General features: G+C 38.7%; 1 long non-coding RNA gene across 3 annotated transcripts; it reads left to right on the top strand.

Moving 5' to 3' along the window:
- Window positions 1–751: 751 nt before the first annotated feature.
- Window positions 752–16,477, top strand: LOC125686758 (uncharacterized). Of its 3 annotated transcripts, XR_007373893.1 has the most exons (6): window positions 752–869; window positions 2,063–2,308; window positions 10,878–10,974; window positions 11,120–11,260; window positions 13,656–13,827; window positions 15,763–16,477. It is a non-coding gene; the product is annotated as an uncharacterized LOC125686758 (long non-coding RNA). The 3 variants fall into 3 exon arrangements; XR_007373890.1 differs by having other exon boundaries at window positions 11,120–13,827; XR_007373892.1 differs by lacking the exon at window positions 2,063–2,308 and having other exon boundaries at window positions 11,120–13,827.
- Window positions 16,478–17,974: the final 1,497 nt, after the last annotated feature.

The following is a 17,974-nucleotide window of genomic DNA, read 5'->3' as shown; positions in this document are numbered from 1 at the left end:
GAAAACCCAACAGGCAAACCTGCCTGTGTTTACCATCCGGAGTGGTTTTGTGCAGCAGAAACAGAGCTCGAGGAATAGGAGCAGCACAGAGGCCTCAGTTGTTCCTCTACCTTGGGACATGACGTGGATCTGCTGGCTTAACAAGCTCTGTGACTGCATGGATCTGAAAGGAGGAGGCAAAGCCTTGTGAATGGGAAAGCACAGGCTGTCACACTGCAGTTAGAAAACAAGATAGAAGGGCCAGAGTTGTTTGATTTAAAAACAAATAAACAAATTGAAAACAAACCAAACCAAAACACCACCAAGAAGCTAAATGTAAAAGCTTAAGTTTTTCCTAAAAGAAAATGAAAGATGAATATAGCTTTTAACATCACTTGTTGCTGTTTCAGAGAGCCATTGAGACTCCAAATGAATCAGCATGGTTGTACAATGGTGAGGGCACAGGGAGTCTGGAAGGAAACTGGCACTGGGATGATCCCTGCTTAAGAATAATGCAAGGAACTGCTCCTTTTTACTTCCTGAAAAATCAGGCTGGGGGAAGTACTAACCCCATGCATAGGAGTCCCACTTGCAGCAGCAAAATCCTTTTGCCTTTGATTCACTTTTTGTCTCTCTCCCATTTTTCTTTAAGAAGAGGAGGGGGCTCTGTCCTGGCTTGTCACTGGTCTGGTTAATGTCATCCCCTTTGCTCTCATGTAGTGTATCACAGGATTTTTGCCGGATATACAAAAATAGTTTCACTAGTTAAGAGAGCTGTAGTGACACATTCCTCGTTAAGGTAACATACAGAAGCAGAGAGGCTGGAGATAAGCTGTGGGGTACCTGTTGGGAAAGGAAAACAGGAATTCGTGAAGAGGAAGAAGCTGAAGGTATGTGGCTGAACTGTGATGGGCAAGTCTAAAAATGTAACAGAGAACTGGAAGGATAAAAAAATGGAAGAATGGGAAGGACAAGGCAGGAAAAACAATGGGGAGGACACATCACAGCTCAGAAGGAATGTAAACTATGCTAGAAACTGTTAGACCCTCTTAGTACAACACAGTCACAAAGGCATCTCCAGTAAATAATAGATACTGTGTTCTAGTTGGTTGTTTAGAACAGGCAGGCATAGATGAGAGAGAACTGCTGAGGAGATTAAAAAACAGGTTTAAAAATGTGAAACATTTCCTTTCCTCCTCCTTTTTCTTGTCCTCTTCTACTTTCCTGAGTTTCAGGACAAACACAGTTTTTATAGTTTACACTAATTTGGTTTCACACATAAAATACACTTCAAATAGGTTCAGGATTTAGAAAACAATCCCCTAGAGTGTGTCTTCAAATGCTGCTGAATATTCAGTGAGATTTCTGAGGCAGGTTTCTTCTGAAATGCTAAATGGAAAGGTTTTTGTGGTGTGTTTTTTGCTTATTTGCTTTTGAGGGGGCACTACATTTTCTTTCCTAGCCATTCGAAAAAATGCTTAGGCAAGAACTGAAATAAAGATGAATTAAGGCACTTTCTACTCAAGGAAAATAATGAGATTCCATGTAACCAACTGCTCCACCAATACCACTTCTTTGAAGCTGACTTTTGCTTTTTGAGAGCGGAAGAATTTATCAGTGCCATTAGTAGAATCAGAGCACTGTAGCTGGTGTTGTCATTGAATGTGAGGCAACATGTGAGGGATGCTTGGTCTTAAGTTTTTTGAAAAAGAGATTTAATTATGATGCGTGCAGTGGCTACAGGGGAAAGTACCACATACAACAGTACCCCAGAAAGAACATTTACGTTAGAGCTGTGGTAGTTGGTCTTTTCACACTTCTTTCTCTTCCTTCCTCTCTCTCCCTGCAAAATGACTGACAGAGCAAACTGGTTTTGAGGGCACACTGAAAACAGATTAATTCAGAAAACTTGGAGGAAACTGGTTTAATTATGAATATTGATGTGTTCTGTTTAGCTTTGAAAGCGCCGAACAACACAGTCTTAATTTTAAAGACAAACAAAATTCCTATGTAAATCTCTAGGATCACCTGGAGAATGAAATGTCATTCGCCCGGCACTTTTTTGTCTTTGTTATTTATGCAGAGCTTTGGATACCATGGTTGGAGGTGTCGTATGCAAGTGCAGGCTAGTCAGGAATAGCTGGGTTGTTTCTACAGCTGGCCTGTTCGCTTGAATAACCCTGCCGAGAGAAAGCGAACGCGTTCCTGCCTGTCAGCAAAACCCCTGCGAGGATGAAGCGGCCGCACTGCCACCGCGCGTTGCCTGCCTGGAACAGCACGACCCTGCGCCCTGCTGCTTTTCCTCCGCGGGTTACCGCCTACCAAGAGGGTGTGTAGTGGGCTGGGGGTTAAGCCCGTGCTTAGAGACCTGCGATCGGTGTTTTATTGCATTTATATTTGTCGGAAGGGTTAAAGCTGAAGTTAAATCCAACTGTCTTTTGCAGGAGACACAGGTAACCTACGCTTTTATGGAAACATTTCTTTAATCTTCACGTATCTTTTGAAAGTAGAGGAATGGAATATCACATATTTTTTGTCCTGGAAGATAAGTTAAGGTCTTGTTTGTTTGTTTTTCCTGAGACACAAAGGGGAGAAGTGTTACTCCTTCCTTACTAAAATGAGTGTGATAACAGTTCTCTGCCTGACAGACGACAGTAAAAGCATTGAGATTTGTCACAGAATCATAAAATCATAGAATCACTCAGGTTGGAAAAGACCTTAAAGATCATCAAGTCCAACCGTGACCTAAAACATACTTATCCTAACTAACAACCCTCCTCTAAATCATGTCCCTGAGCATCACATCCAAACGGTTTTTAAACACATCCAGGGATGGTGACTCAACCATCTCCCTGGGGAGCCCATTCCAGTGTTTAACAACCCTTTCTGTAAAGAAGTGTTTCCTAATATCCAACCTAAACTTACCATGGAACAATCTGAAAACATTAAATTGTAATTACTGAACATCCCAAGTTGAAAGGGCTGCATAAAGTTTTGATGGGTACTCTTTCTGAGCTGACAGCGTTCAGGGGAGTGGAAGTCTTCCTGAAGAAGGAAAGTGCCCACTCATGCACATACAAGATGATGATGATCTGCAGTTCCTTGCACATCATGAACTTTCCCTTGCTCTGCACTTCGCTGAGATTCATGTGCAAGTGCTGGTGCTGGAAATACAGCCTGCAGCCTAGAACTGGTTGATCTTCCTGACTTTTGGAAGGTCGGGTAGAACTGCTAAATGGCCATGAACTTTGTTTTATGTCTTAAGGTGGCAAGAATTTGGGGTGGTCCTGGAACTGTAGATAACAGTGCCCCCTCAGGTGTATGGCTTTTTGATAATTCACTAGGGCCTAATATGTGTTATGACCTGGGGGGCAAAGCCATGTTCATTTCAGCATTCCTGTCTTTTTTCTTTGTTCGTTTTCTCCTGTGACTGATAATGCCTAGGTCTCCTGTTCCCTACTGGGAAGAGATAGACATTCAGTGAGCAGGACAGGAGGTAGAGTTATTCCAGGATTAGAAGCAACATCATCTGCACACTGTGGCCTGGAGTGAGAAGGAAGAAAGTTTTAAAGGAATGTGGTAAAGCCCATTTTTTCCCGTCCTGTGAATGTATAGTGTGTAACATTCCATTGATTGCTCTCTTCTGTGATTCATCAGAGCTTGGCTTGAAGCTTGCCAGAAGCAGGCAGTGCTGATGATATTGCACTGAAGGACTGACAAAGTAAGGTCACGACTTGTCCCTGCATGGGACTGTTTTGTGCCTGTGCCCAGCATTTGTGCTCATTTCTTTTTGTTTTACGTCACTCTGTTCTCTCAGTTTTATCCTTTCATTCCTCTCTTCTTCTTCTTCTTCTTCTTCTTCTTTTTTCTTTTTTCTTCTTTCTTCTTTCTTAAAGTAACCAAATGTAATAATTTAAAAGTGTGATTTTTTTTCACTTTCATTCTAGGCCCAGAGCCACACATAACCATTTACCAGAACAAAAGCTGTGCTCTGCATCTGTCAGTTCTTAAGTGATCTGGGCACTGGGGAAGCAGCTAGAAAAGATGCAGGAAGGCATAATCAAATAATCTTATCAGATGCTGCCCTAAAAGGAGCAGATGTATGATGTGACTTGTTTGCAAGGTTTGGAATGAAAGGAATGAAGCAGAGCTAATTTCAGTAAGCTGCAGTCAATACTGTGAGTAACAGTTGTCTCAAGTGGTAGTTGTTCTTCCACACATTAGCATTTTGGTCCCTGCAGTAAAAGTATATGCTTGTACAAATACTTTTAAGGTGTGGACACAGGAGCACACCACCAGCGCTTACTGAAGTCCTTACTGCATGCAGTATCACTGAGAGTCTCTAAGTTTATCAGGGTCCTTTTGCCGGGCTGTGCATGTAATGAAAGGGTTTTTTCTTCATATATCCAAATGACTAATGTGTCATCTCATACATGTCAGAAACTGAGGAGTTAAATGCTATTCCTGAGAAATGCTGAAAACCAGACATTTAAAAACTTTTTATTGTTTTGCGGCTGATTTAGAATTGTTTGAAATTTGGGTAGCCAGTACATGATAAAGCAGTATTTAAAAATAATATTTTTTCCTAATGTATTATAAATTTTTATTATTATAATATTTATTCCTAATGTAATTATAAAGGTTTTTACTGATCATATTTTCTGCATCAAAGCATCTATTGAGCTAAAACTAAAATTCTGTGGAAATTCTTTGGATCAAATTATTAGTTTCATTAAACTATCCACATATCTTTTTTCAGTATAGTGAAATTGAGAGACTTAGAAGAACATCTACTTATCTCTTGTAAAGTAGGATTAACTGCATATATGACATAACAAATACCTAATCTGCTTTTAATATGTTTTCTAAAGCACAACGGGATACTATTTCTGTGTGATACTGCTTTTTGACAGCCTGAGGATGCACACATGAATGATCTGTTATACTAGACACTCATCTGCATAATACCACAGTGCTGCATCCAAATCAGTTACCATAAGAACGTAACAGAAAGGACTGAAACATGCTGGAGATTAAGTTGGAAGAAAACCAGTGTGCACATGCATATTCATTTTGGGCTGGATTCTTAACTCTTCTTCAGCAGCTTCATGCAGAAAGCAGTCACAAACCTTCCTACTCTCTTTCTTTGGGAAAAGGAAGTTTCCCAGATAGGCTCCAGCTGCCAGAATAGCTTATAATTGATTTGTGTGTAAATGAGCAGGTCCAGCTGGCCAGCGAGAAATGCTGTTGAGAGCTGCTCTATGAAAACAGTGATTTCCTAATGGATCCTTCCTTCCTTCCTTCCTTCCTTCCTTCCTTCCTTCCTTCCTTCCTTCCTTCCTCTCTTACTCATTTCCTCCCTTCCTTCTCTCGCTCTTTTCCTTTCTTCCTCTCTTTCTTCTTCTTTCTCAACCTTTCTTCCTTTCTTTCATCCTTCATTTCCTTTTTTTTCTTTTTCTTTTTCCTTTCTTTCTTCTGCTGTCTCTTTCTCATTCTTCTTTCCTTCCTTCCTCTCTTTCTTTTCCTCTCTCTCTTTCTCTCATTATTTTTATCTGTTAGCAGTCAGACATTTTATGGATGCAGGTTTGTAGTCATTTGTCATGTTTGAAAGAGGTCAGAAGTACAGTCCGGACTGGTCCCTGCTTCAAATAAATGTGATCAGTTATGCAGTATAAGACTGCCTTATTTCCTCTTTTTTCTCAGTTTCCACTAATTTCTCTCTTTGTCTCTGTTTTACTGTTAACAAGGACAGAATTTTACAATGAAAATTTTGTATTCTAGGAATTTTCAGTGCAGTTTAGGGAATGACATGAGAACAGGAAAGTATCTGCTGCTGGTAGCCTGCTGTGTTGCATAATGGCCAACAGTGTGTGCTAAGTAACGAGCAAAAAGGTAGAATATTACAGAATCATAGAATCGATTGAGTTGGAAGGCACCTTTAAAGGTCATCTAGAGCAACCCTCCCTGCAATGTCCCTGCAATGAACAGGGACACCCACAGGTAGATCAGGGTGCTCTGAGTCCTCCAGCCTGACCTTGAGCACCTCCAGGGATGGGGCATCCACCACCTCTCTGTGCAATCTGTTCCAGTGCTTCACTTTCTTTTATACACTTCTGTAGCTTCTAGCAATGTGCGGATCAGGAATATATTTAGTCAGAGGCAGTACCTTTGTGTTTAATTGTCTTTAATGATTTTCCCCCATGAATTTGAATAACGTGTTTTTGCATCTGTGTCAGCTTTGGAATCAATATTGCCCTTTTGTAATGAATTTTATGGCTTAATTATAGGATCTGAGTAGATGTATTTCCCTTTGAGTTTTTGAGTACCCTCGATGATAATTTCACTTGATGTCATCTGTTTTTGGCATTATGAAAAAAAAGAAAGGAATAAGTTATTCACTCTCTCCATGCTCCAGAAGTTAACAGTTCTCTATTCTGTTTCTCTGCAATTAGTTTTCCAGTACTAACCGTTTAATCATTCTATGCATGAAAATAACTTCAGATTTTAGAACATCTTTATCACCCTCTTCTACTTCAGCTTTATCATTTCTAAGGTGGGACAGCAAAACTGCATGCAGTATTTAAGATGCAAAGGCACCTTGAGTTTCTGTAGTGCTACATTGATTAAATCCTGCTTTCTTGTTTCTGCTTTTTTTCTTTTTTTTTTTTTTTTCCTCACCAGCCGTGTCCCTAAGCTCTTGCTTTTGTTAAACATTATTGCACTATTTGCCTGGCCTTTATGCTTCTAGCAAGGTTGGTGGGTGCAACTCATTTCAGTTAGTCTTACAGAGTAAATCCTTCATGGTAATACTGCAAGAGAGGACAAAGAAAAAACCAAAACACAACACTCTGATGGTTCAAACTTGGTTTCTGCCTTTGTGTTCCCCAACAGGCTTCTCTGTGAAACAGCCATGCACAGCATATAAAAATACTGTGACATTTTAAACTACATAAAAGTGATTACATTTTGCTGTTTTTGTGTTTCTAGTCCTGGCAGGCTGGTGAGCTCACAAGGTGTCCATGATGCTGTAGAATATGTATCAGCTTTAATTAGGAAGATCAAGTGTGCAAATGCACACAAACATGGAGTTTTCACTAGTAAAAAAAAACCATAGTTCAAAAGGAACAAGAGGAAAATATTAAAGAAAAACAATCCTTACCTGCAGAGACCAAATTTTGGAAGAAATCCAAGTCACATCAGTCTGTCTCAAGTGTTCTCAAACTTCCATCAGTTTCTATCTTAGTATACACTGATAATGTAAAATTTCCTCAGCATAAACCTAGTCTATATATTTTATTAGTTTATAGTGTCTGGGATGAAAACATCTACTAGAAAATCAGAACTCATTTCATTCTCTTCTAATAACAATAGTCGAATTGTTTGCTTACATTGTCATTGTTCCAAACATTTTACAAACATTCATGAACTAAACTTGACAGCGTCACCACAGCCAGATTATTTGGCAACTAATTCCCTCCCTAAGGTCATCTGTAAAACCAAATGAAATGTGGGGGTATTATTCTATAAGCATGTTCTAGCTGTGGCTTAATCAATTTACTAATGCACTTTAATGTCCTCCCTCCTCTTTGTTCCTTCACTGGATAATAAATGCACATTATTTATCAGTACCACAGCATTTGCCACCTGTTAATCCAGGTGCTAGGTCTAAACAGTGGACATCCTTTATACCAGTGGACTCTTCCTTGCTATGTGCTATGTTTCTGAAGTTAAGTATCGTTTTAACATGATCAGGAGACTGGGAAGCTGTTGCCTCCTTTGCCAGTTTGTGGAATATTTTAGATAAATTATAGAAGTGTATCTACTCCCTTTTTGCTTTCTGTAGTATCCTGTTTCATTTTCAGTTTAATGAACTGTAACTACAGGAATATATTTCTCTCATATGATTTAGATAACTCTGAACATGCTGTGCCAGCAACCACTGAATTTCATATCTCTGTCAGTACTAGACAGTAACTACAGATGGGATCTGGGAGCTTTGTAAAGCACTTCCTGAAAGGCTGAAGAAATCCATCCAAATATATCCCTGATGTGAGGCCACTGGTAATAATGGAGATACAACAAGAATAAATATTTGTTTGGTGCCCACTGTATCTGTTGCATTTTGTTTTGGTGGAAAGTTCATGAAAATGTTTAAAATGAGACTCTCCATAATGTGAATCGAGACTGGGAATTCTTAGTCAAACTTGGCTTTTTTTTTTAAATATCAACTAATCTTAACTGATCCCCAGAAATACTGCTAATAATTATTTACTGCTGCTGCAAGAAGCTCTATCTCAACAGGCAATTTAAACTGGGCTATTTACTCAGCTGAAGAAAAGGCTAAGCAGACAAGGACATTCACTGTCTGGATCAGAGCTCAAAGAAGGGACTGCATGAAGTTAAACAGTGTGCCAGTTCCTTGATATATAGTGGCCATAATTATACTGGAGAGATCCCTTAGGGTGTTTTCTCTTACTGATGGGCTTCCTGACAGCTCCTCTAATATTCCTGCTGGAAGTTTTCTTTGCTAGACCTAGAATCAACTGCAGTCAGGAATTAAAATTTCTTCTTCTGCTTTGCTTTTTAACATAGAAAAAACACCAAAGTCTCCTGATGCTAAACCAAGGCTTTCCTACAATATAAAATAGCAAATGAGGACATGACAGTCATTTAAGATGTTCTTGTAGTTTAAACAGATGAAATATAATGGTTTTCTTTTCCTGTGTTTGTTTTCTGTGTCATCAGCAGCTGATGGAGCAAATTGAAACAGTTCTCTGAAGTTTAACTGTGGGTTTGTTCCTTCTTGCAGGTTGCTCTTTACTTATCTTAGGAGTTTGTCAGTCTGTCACTGCTTCATGCTGTTTTCTCAGTGCCTTCTGTCTGGTTTGCATCTGTGACCCAGATGGTTCCCTTGAGATTTTCCTTGACTTTTGAGGAAAAAGGAAACTCTTCTCTTTCTCTAATAAGAGTTTAGTATTACCCAGTTGCAGTAGCCTAGAAGGGGCAGATTTTTCTTTCTTGTGAGCTGCTGTACATAGCAGAATGAACACTTCTGGATGTAAATTTAGTTTTGTGAAATAATTACACAGGCCTACGTTTATGTAGAATATGTACATGAAGTTGCCTAAAAAATGAAAATCCTCATGGAAGCTGCAGACAACTGGAAAACATGCATAAATTACTTTCTGTTAGCTTTCCTCTCACCGCTGGCATCTGTCCCGAACAACTTGCTTATTTCCTCCTGCTCTGAATCATTTAGCCCCTTGTCTCTCCATCGCAGGGAGACATTGGAGAAAATGTCTTCACAGTATCTAAACTGTTGAAGAATGTTATGTAAACTTTATGTAGATCTGTGGTGCTGTAGCAGATTTCTAGGATTATTTTTTTTTTTTCCCATCCTAACCCATTGTGCAAGCTGTTCTGAGCTTTTTGAACTAGTGTTCAGTGCTATGCTATGTTCTGCTTTGAGCTGTTGCTCTATGTTAGCAATAGGTGGTGTGACTCTTCTTTTTCATGTGTGAGCACACACACAGGTATGCACAGACATGCACAGACCAATGATCTCATTCTTCCACCAAGGTGAGTTCACTGTGGAGGAAGAAACCTTCAATTATGGAAAAGGCTGCAAACACTTCTTTTATTCTGTTGTTATCTTGCACAAACAAAGGACTAAAGAATTAATAATTTATCATTAATACTTTGTTATTAACATATTCCCAGAAGCACAGATGTATTGTGCTCATTGTTATCCCTCCTAGTAGACTGCTATTTACACTGAGGGCAGGGGACAAAAATGTCTTGGTTTTGCTGCCTGGCGCCCTGATCATTCAGCCACAGAATAACAATGCTGCACATTTATATTTTGTGGCCATATTTCCTTTCTCTGAAAGGCAAGGTGTGAGGAGGGGGAAGGAAAAAAGTGGGGCTAAAGCTTGTATAGGCTGAATTTGTCTACAGCACTCTCTGTGTCCACCCTAGAAACGCTCCAGATTCTGTCAGTCCAGAAATAGCCACAGTAAGTCCGTCCAGCAGACAGGTCAGAAAACAGTTGTATGACAACTCCCAGCTTGCCAGGTAGAATACAGAGAAGATAACCCTCCCTCCCATGCTCCACCAGGAGATCTACCTCTCTTTGCCTGAAATCACACAGAACTTGAATCCTGAGCTCGAGTCCAGGACTTCTGCAGACAATTTTTTCACTGCAAATCTGTATTTCCTCTTTTTGCCATTCCTCTTTAGTCATCAAAAGACTTCTTCTAGCAATCATGATGTTCAGCTGGGAAAGAAAATCTTCTGTTCTCATTTTGGGCTATTATAGAGGAGAAATACTTAAGATATCTTCAGATAAGTATCTTCTAATTTGTAAGGATGAGTGTATATATTATTACAGGTTTCAGCATGAGATAAATGTGATTAACAAGAAGAAATAGACTATGCACCAAGGACAGAATATTTTGCTTAAATTCAATTACAGTTTTCAAACAGTCTTGTATATGTTCTTTCTCCAAAACTGGTTTATAATTACTGACTTTATTTCTTAATTATTACTGAATGCATCAGAAAAGTGTGATTGCTTTTGCCAACTACTTTTTATACACAGTTATATTCCTTATACAATACAGCCCTGTAGCCCACTGAGAATTAGATTAACAACACTGAGATGTATTCTCTGAATTGAATTTTTGATTGAAACTACAGTTGCTTTAAATGTTGTATATTTTCCTCCTACAAAAAATAAAATAAAATAAAAGGATTACAAATATGGCTAATGACAATTTTGATGGAGTAATGTAGATGTTTGTATAATAGCCAAATTCAAAATCACACAAAGGTACTGCAACTGAGTTCTGTGAGACTGACTACACTCTTTAAAACTCATCATATTTTCTTATATGCAGATTAGAGACCATAATTCTCCTGAATCTTATATAACTCTGCTCAGGTGGAATGAGCTTGGTGCTACAGTACTGTTGTCAGAAGAAACAGTGTCAAAATGTGAGTAGAAACATCTAGTGAAATTTACATTGAATATGAAGTACAGTCCTTCTGTAAAAATGCTAGCAGAAATGATTGTCAGACATGGCAGAAAGAGAACAACTAACCTGTCTTTGGCATTGCCTATTCTTTCTATCAACTGCAGCTGCCATGCTCTTGATGAGATAGAAAACCATGAGACTGAGAAGAGCACAACTGAGGATTGAAAGTCATCAACAAAAGATAGGTCAATGGAATATTATTAATTTTGAGGAGCACATTTTGTGACAACAGAAGTCCATCTGAGGTAAATGCAGGACCTGCTACAGGAGTACCAGAGTAAAAGGAAGAGGCACAGTGCATGGGTTAGTTTTCAAATTGCTAGAGGAAATTAACATAGAAATAGCTGATAGGAATAAAGAGTCTATGTTTATTTAGGGATATTTTAGGGGTTGCCTACTGAAAACTAAAACAAGGCCTGTTGAGGTAGTCTTGGGAGAAGAAAAGCAATAAAGTAGCACCAACACTATTAGTGATGTTTGATGTTCAAGACATTTTGCAATTGTATTCTGTAAGGGAACAGTTTAACAGTTATGTCTTTTTTTTTTTTTAAGCTGAGCGTATCAGCGCCTTGACTTCAAACAGTCAGTGTTTGTTAGCCAGGAGTAAAGACTGAGAAGTAAGAAGAGGAACCATGGCTTATTCTGAGGAAGGTGGAATCTGTTTTTAGCTTATAGATGAGAAAGAGTGACATATTCTGTTCTTTTCAAGAGGAAAGAATGTAGGAAAGAAGGTGGAAGAAAGAACAGTGTAAAGAGATGGGAAGAGGGTGTGAACTTTCAATCACAGTGAAAATGGATACTTTACCTTCCGTATAAAAATAGCAAGAACAGTTCATGAAATATTTGAACTTGTGGTCGAGTCAATCTACTCCAAACTTTAATGTACTTTGAATTGTGTTCCCATATTTTTAGTGTCTCTTTGTTGAAAAAAAAAATTGCAAATACAGACAAATTATGTGTTATGATAAGCATACTAGTAAGACTACCAATATACTAAACTGTTGTAATAAACATAAATCTGAAAATTTAAAATAAGTTTCTGAAAGCATAAATGTGTTGATATATCATAAAATGTCCAATTAAAATTCGGGATATTTTATTTTCATATATCAATCTTTATGTTTTTTTGAGTGAGACAGAGAATAAAGAAAAATGATTGGTCACACAAGCCTGTAAGACTTTTTAAAAATTATTTTATGCAGGAAAGAATAAAGGGTAGGTTGAAGCTATCACACTATGTACTGGAGAGGCAATTGGAGTACTAATGCAGTTTCCTCTTTCATATCCTCTATATGATATCTTCCCAGAAGCAGAAGGCTGTACTGTGGAGTCTTCTGTCATCATGAGACTCAACTCAAATGTACACCATTTTCATAAGGAATTGAAGATTCACCTCTTGATACACTTACAAGTTGAGGCCCAAAGAGAAAAGAAGATTGCAATATCCTATCAGTATGACATGGAAGTGAAAAAAAACCCACGCAGTTATACTGAGTTATTATGATTCAAGAGCTTACAGATCTAGAGGGGGATTTTTACACAAGCACAGTTGTTCAGGAGAAGCAAGGATAAAAAATGATGGGTTTTAAGTAATGACTGCATAGTGTGATCTAAGTGTCACTGAAGGTGAGAAGATGTTTGCATGATTTTCAGCAGCAATGTCATCTCTTTTGTTGTTGTTGTTATTGCTTTAAATTGAAGTAGCAGGGATAAGGAATAGCTTAAATGAAGATATTTCTTGCATGTTAAACAAAATGAGGCATTGGAAAGTGTGAACTTTAACTTTGACAAAGAGGAAAGGTTTTTTGCTTCAAAATATGCCAAAACCCAATTAGAATAATTGTACAAAAAGTATTCTATTGCTTGCAAGCACTAGACACTGAAGAGGATCAAGGGTATGCATCAACATCATTATTATCAAGTAACTGCTTGTATAAGATGTTGAAGGGAGGCTAAAGTAAGCTTGAGAATGCTTGAGAGGGTCAACCTTCCTTCATTCTTTAAATCACTTTAGATTAGGAGTCACTGAAGTCAAAATGGAGTCATAGCCCATGAAATCAGAGGAACTGCTTCATTATTGTCAAGTACATTTAAGGAGAGCCAGGCTAAGCTACTGTACAGAGGATTCAAATTTATATTAACAGTGTTGTGCACTCAGTTCTTTCTACTGTGATTTGGCCTTTTGTTCTGCTGCTCTCTGTTCTTCCTGTATCACCTCACTGTGCCTGTGTAAGGTGATTTTCCTCACTCTTTTGGGTTTTGATGAAGCATGGAATTTTTCTGGGAGTGGTTGGCTTGCTAGTCTATATCAGATTGTATTCCTCTCCAGTCTGTACAGATTCTACCACAGGATGGTATTCCCCTGAATTTCCCCAAAAAGCAATCAATAAAAGCAAGTTCTTGCAGGCTGTTCAGCATCTAATTATCTGCTTTGTGTGTACAATATGGATCACAAGAATCTTTATAGTGCAGGTCTGTATTAAATCACAAGGATGGGATGCAGAGATTTTGGAGATTTTACGAGGAAGCCTGGCAGAAATTGCAACTCCAGTGGGAGCAGGAGAATGACTGAGACTGAGGAATGGCTTGTTGGGCACATATGTTAGTGTTAATTAACTGTGCATTTGTCATCTGCTGAAGGAAAAGAAGTAACAGAGGATTGGTCATGCTGAGTGGAAAAGGCACAAGAAAAGTGCTATGGCTGGAATAGATGGCTCTGCTGAAAAGGAAAGAGGTGATCTGGATGGAATTGCAGAGGGACAGAAGGAGGAGATGGCTTGGTTGAGTGAACACACATGCTTATCAGCATCAGGTATTTTTTTTTCTAACTCTTATCAAGACTAATAGCAGAAACGTGGCAAGAGTGCACAGTGCCAGAACTAGTGGCACTGCTCACTGTATTTCAGCCCTCCTCATTTCCTTAACACTTCTCTGTCAGAGAAAAGAGGACCTGAGATTGTTAAGGTCACTGAAAGGTCCTTAGGGATTAGTATTGGGCATAAAAGTCATTGACACTGAAGGTAAATTAGAGCTCATAGATTAAATTGAAAAGAGTATGTGAAAAGAACAAAGTTACAAATTCAAAGATTCTGAGTCAAGAAAGTCATGTAAGACATACATGGTGTTTGTACAGTCTTAGCCTGACCAAACAAAAATCTGAATATAAATAGCATAAATCAAATAACAAGGCATTGTACAAGTATTATGTGGGATGTGCAAGCTATATAAATTCATATATTGACTAGTTATAACTTTGAATTGCATTGAGAATTATGTCATTAATAATCAAGGACAAAAAGTGAAGCATGCAATCAAAAATCATGCTAATGGAAAATCTCAATTGCCTGTAACTTTGTCTTGTACTGCTATGATCATCAGCAAAACTGTAGCTAAAAAGTAAATAATGGAAATTAAATGGATCTCAATGAAGGATCCTGGAGGAACCTGCTGGGAGAGAGATATGATGGATTGCTAAGATTGCTAGGTGGAACACTGATGCCATTAAACTTGCAAATCTTTATGTGAAAACCATAATTCAACATCTGTCATATAGAAGGAAAAAAGAAAACATTTCAAAGTAAAGCCAAGCTTCTCAGGTGAGTACTTGGGCGTATAATGAAAACAGCACAAAAATGTTCTGGAAGAAGTGACATACGGTCGTGAATAGTGATGTCTCTTTACAACCATTTTTCATTCTTTTTCGATGAAAGGTTTGGGGGCCTCTGTTAAATATTTCCATGCACTTTTCAAAGTATGGTGGGAAAAGATAGTTGTAAAAGAGGATAGAGGCATTAATGTTCAAAAGTCAGTCACAGCTCCTCTATCATAGCCTTCCAGAAAAGGATACTGCAGAAACTACATCTTATGTCAGGCAAATCAAAGTGATGGCCAAGGCTGAGGAAAGGCATTTCATGTTTTTTACAGATGCTGAGAAATGGAGAACTATTCATTAACGTGTCCTCTAAGCTGTGGTGATTTTCAAGGAGCAAGAGAAAAGGGAAATCAAAACTGTCTAGAGCTGCCAATTTGAGGAATTTATAATACATGTTCAAATCCCAGTTCTGACCTCACAGAAACAAGAATTTATTTTTCTGTTGTATTAGGCTGTCTGTGTGAGATAAGACGAGGCCATCAGTCCAGTTTTTAACAGATCAGGGTAATTTTCACAAATCATTGTAAATGACCTTTATTTTCAGCCTCAACAGAAATATATATATATATATATATGTAAGGCAGTGGACCATTGTAGTTTTATTTATATTCTTTGGAACCAAAATTTCCAAACCTTGGTCAAAGCAGATGATGAAGCTGTAGTGATGGACTATCTCATACTTCAGTTCTGTCTGACACACAATTTCTGCAATAAAACCGGGGTACTGATCTTAAAAGCAACTAGTTGTATCACTTTGATGAGTAGTTAGAAAACTGCAAAATATAAAACTTCAATGATAAAACGAATCCAACTTTGTTATTCCTTAAAATATTAGGTAAGACCAGAAGTGATACGTTTTACCAAAGGTAGGCATCCTCATCCAACACTGAGTAAGGAAAGAGACAAACATACTTTCCTAGAGATGAGAAGTACTTCTTGCAAAGAGGCCCAGCACAACTTTGTAAGCAAAGGTGGAACAGATCAAATGTTTTTACCTTCATTTCATCAGATCTTACTTTGTTTAATGTCAAGTCATAATTAATATACTCTTTTGACATATTTCTGAACTATTTATTACTTCTCATTTCACTTCAGATTTTATTATCCAAGAGTGACCAGCTGCTAGAGAACTGGTAATAATCCACTCCCTCAAACAGATGTGGACCAACATAAAACAGCGAGTAAGGAAGAAAGGATTCCAGGGTTGATCACCATTGCACCACACTCCTCCAGCGCGGAATTTTGAAAGTAGGGTGTCCTTACCATACACATATTTGTTGGTTTGTGATGTGCATAAAATAACTTTTTCTATCCTCAACAGAAAGAAAACCCACAGATGAGTTCATCCTACTATGGAAGATGCTCACAGAACGATAAGTCTAGAAGACTTCCACTTTCATGGGTGTTTGTAAGCACAGGCGTTGGAGGGGACATGCCACATGCATGTGTGACCATCCAGGTGTGCCCAGAACTGAGGTGGTTTTACATCAGTGCCAGGGCTCAAATGAGACAGAAATGTAGCAAGGTAGTGCACACTTTGCTTAAGTAACAAAGTTGAGATCATGTAAGCTCTATCCTGTGGCACCAGGAAGTGACCACGATGGGCAGAATCCATTAGCACCATGAATTTTGCCAAGTGGAACTAGAATGGACTTAATTTTGATGTCGTTTGCAGCTGGGTAGCAAGGAGTAGAAAATGCCAGTTTGGCATCTACCACGTGTTGAGCACGTGTTTTTTTTCTATCTATTTTGCTTCAAAACATGCATTGAAAAATACTGTGGGTATTTACCTTCAGATACTGAAAGTTCTAGAGAATAGTGGGAAGGGTTAGTGAAAGGAAGATGTATGCTCTGTAGAGGAAGATCAAGTTAATGACCATTTAAACAGACTGAAAATTTGTAAATCCATGGGACTTTGTGTGCACCCATGAGTGCTGGGAGAGATAACTGATGTAATCACAAGATTCCTCTCTACTGTCTTCAAAAGATTATTGTGATCAAAGGAGATTCTATAGAAGGAAAATGTCACCCTTCATGAAGGACAAGAAGGAGGATCGAGAGCACTACAAGATGGTCAGCCTCACCTCAGTCCCTGGGAATTTGATGGAGCAAATCCTCCGAGAAATAGTTTCCAAACATATAGAGGACAAGAAGCTGTACAGAGAGTAGTCAGCATGGTTTATGAAGGGAAAATGATGCCTGATCAACCTAATATCCTTGTATGATAAAACCTGGGGGAGAAGGAGGGAACATTTGGTATTATTTATTTTGGCTTTAACAAGTATTTCTACACTTTGTTCCATAACATGCTCATAGACAAACTGATGAAACACAGACCAGACAAGTGGACATGGAAGCAAAATCAAAACTGGTTGAGCTGTTCAACTAAAGGATCTGATCATCAGAACAGAGACCATCTTGAAGTCAGTCCAAAGTTATGTATTTCATCTGCCAATAGTGGGACCAAAGCTGCTTGACACAGCCTTTAGAGATCTAAACAATGAAGCACAGTGCACTCTCAAGAAATTTGCAGATGATCCAAAATTGGTACACTTCCGGATATACTAGGTGATTGTATTGTCATTCAAGTGAACATTGACATGCTGGAGAAATGGGCAAATGGGCATCTAACAAGGTTCAACAAAAATAAGTACAAAGTCCTGCTCCTGGGTAGGAAAATGTCCATGCCCCAGTCCAGTCTGGGGCTGAGCTACTGGAAAACAAATTTGCAGCAAAAGACCTCAAGGCTTTGGTGAGCAAATTGATCATGATGCAGCAATGTCTTCTTGGTGCAAAAGCCAATGGCCTTCTGGAATGCTGTAGGAATAGCATTGCCAACAGATTGAGGGAAGTGATCCTTCACCTCTGTTCAGCAGTGGTGAGATAGTGACTGTATGCAGTTTTGGATCCTCTGGTACAAGAGGGACATGGGAAAGTGGAGCTAAGGACTACAAAGGTGGTTGTGGATCTGAAGCATGTGAGAAGCCTAAGAAAGCTGGAATTATTAATTTTAGAAAAAAGAAGGCTTGGGGAAGTCATCTTGATTATGAGTGTGAATGCTTGATGGAGTGAGTAAAGAAGGCAGCTAGGCTGTTAGTCAGGTCTAGTGAAGGAATGCTTTGAGATTGACCAAGAACTGGAATAAGTAGCTCAGTGTGGCTGCTGATCTCCGCTCCTTGGAGACAGGCAAAACACAACAGGATATGGGCCTGAGTAGCCTGCTGTAGGTGATCTTGCTCTGAGCTGGGTATTGGATGAATGTTAGTGATTCTCTGAGTCTGTTATTCTGATATTCCAGGTATCTGAA

This window comes from Lagopus muta, chromosome 1 (assembly GCF_023343835.1).
Source record: "Lagopus muta isolate bLagMut1 chromosome 1, bLagMut1 primary, whole genome shotgun sequence".
Lineage (NCBI taxonomy): Eukaryota > Metazoa > Chordata > Aves > Galliformes > Phasianidae > Lagopus > Lagopus muta.
This window is presented reverse-complemented; position numbering and strand designations above follow the sequence as displayed.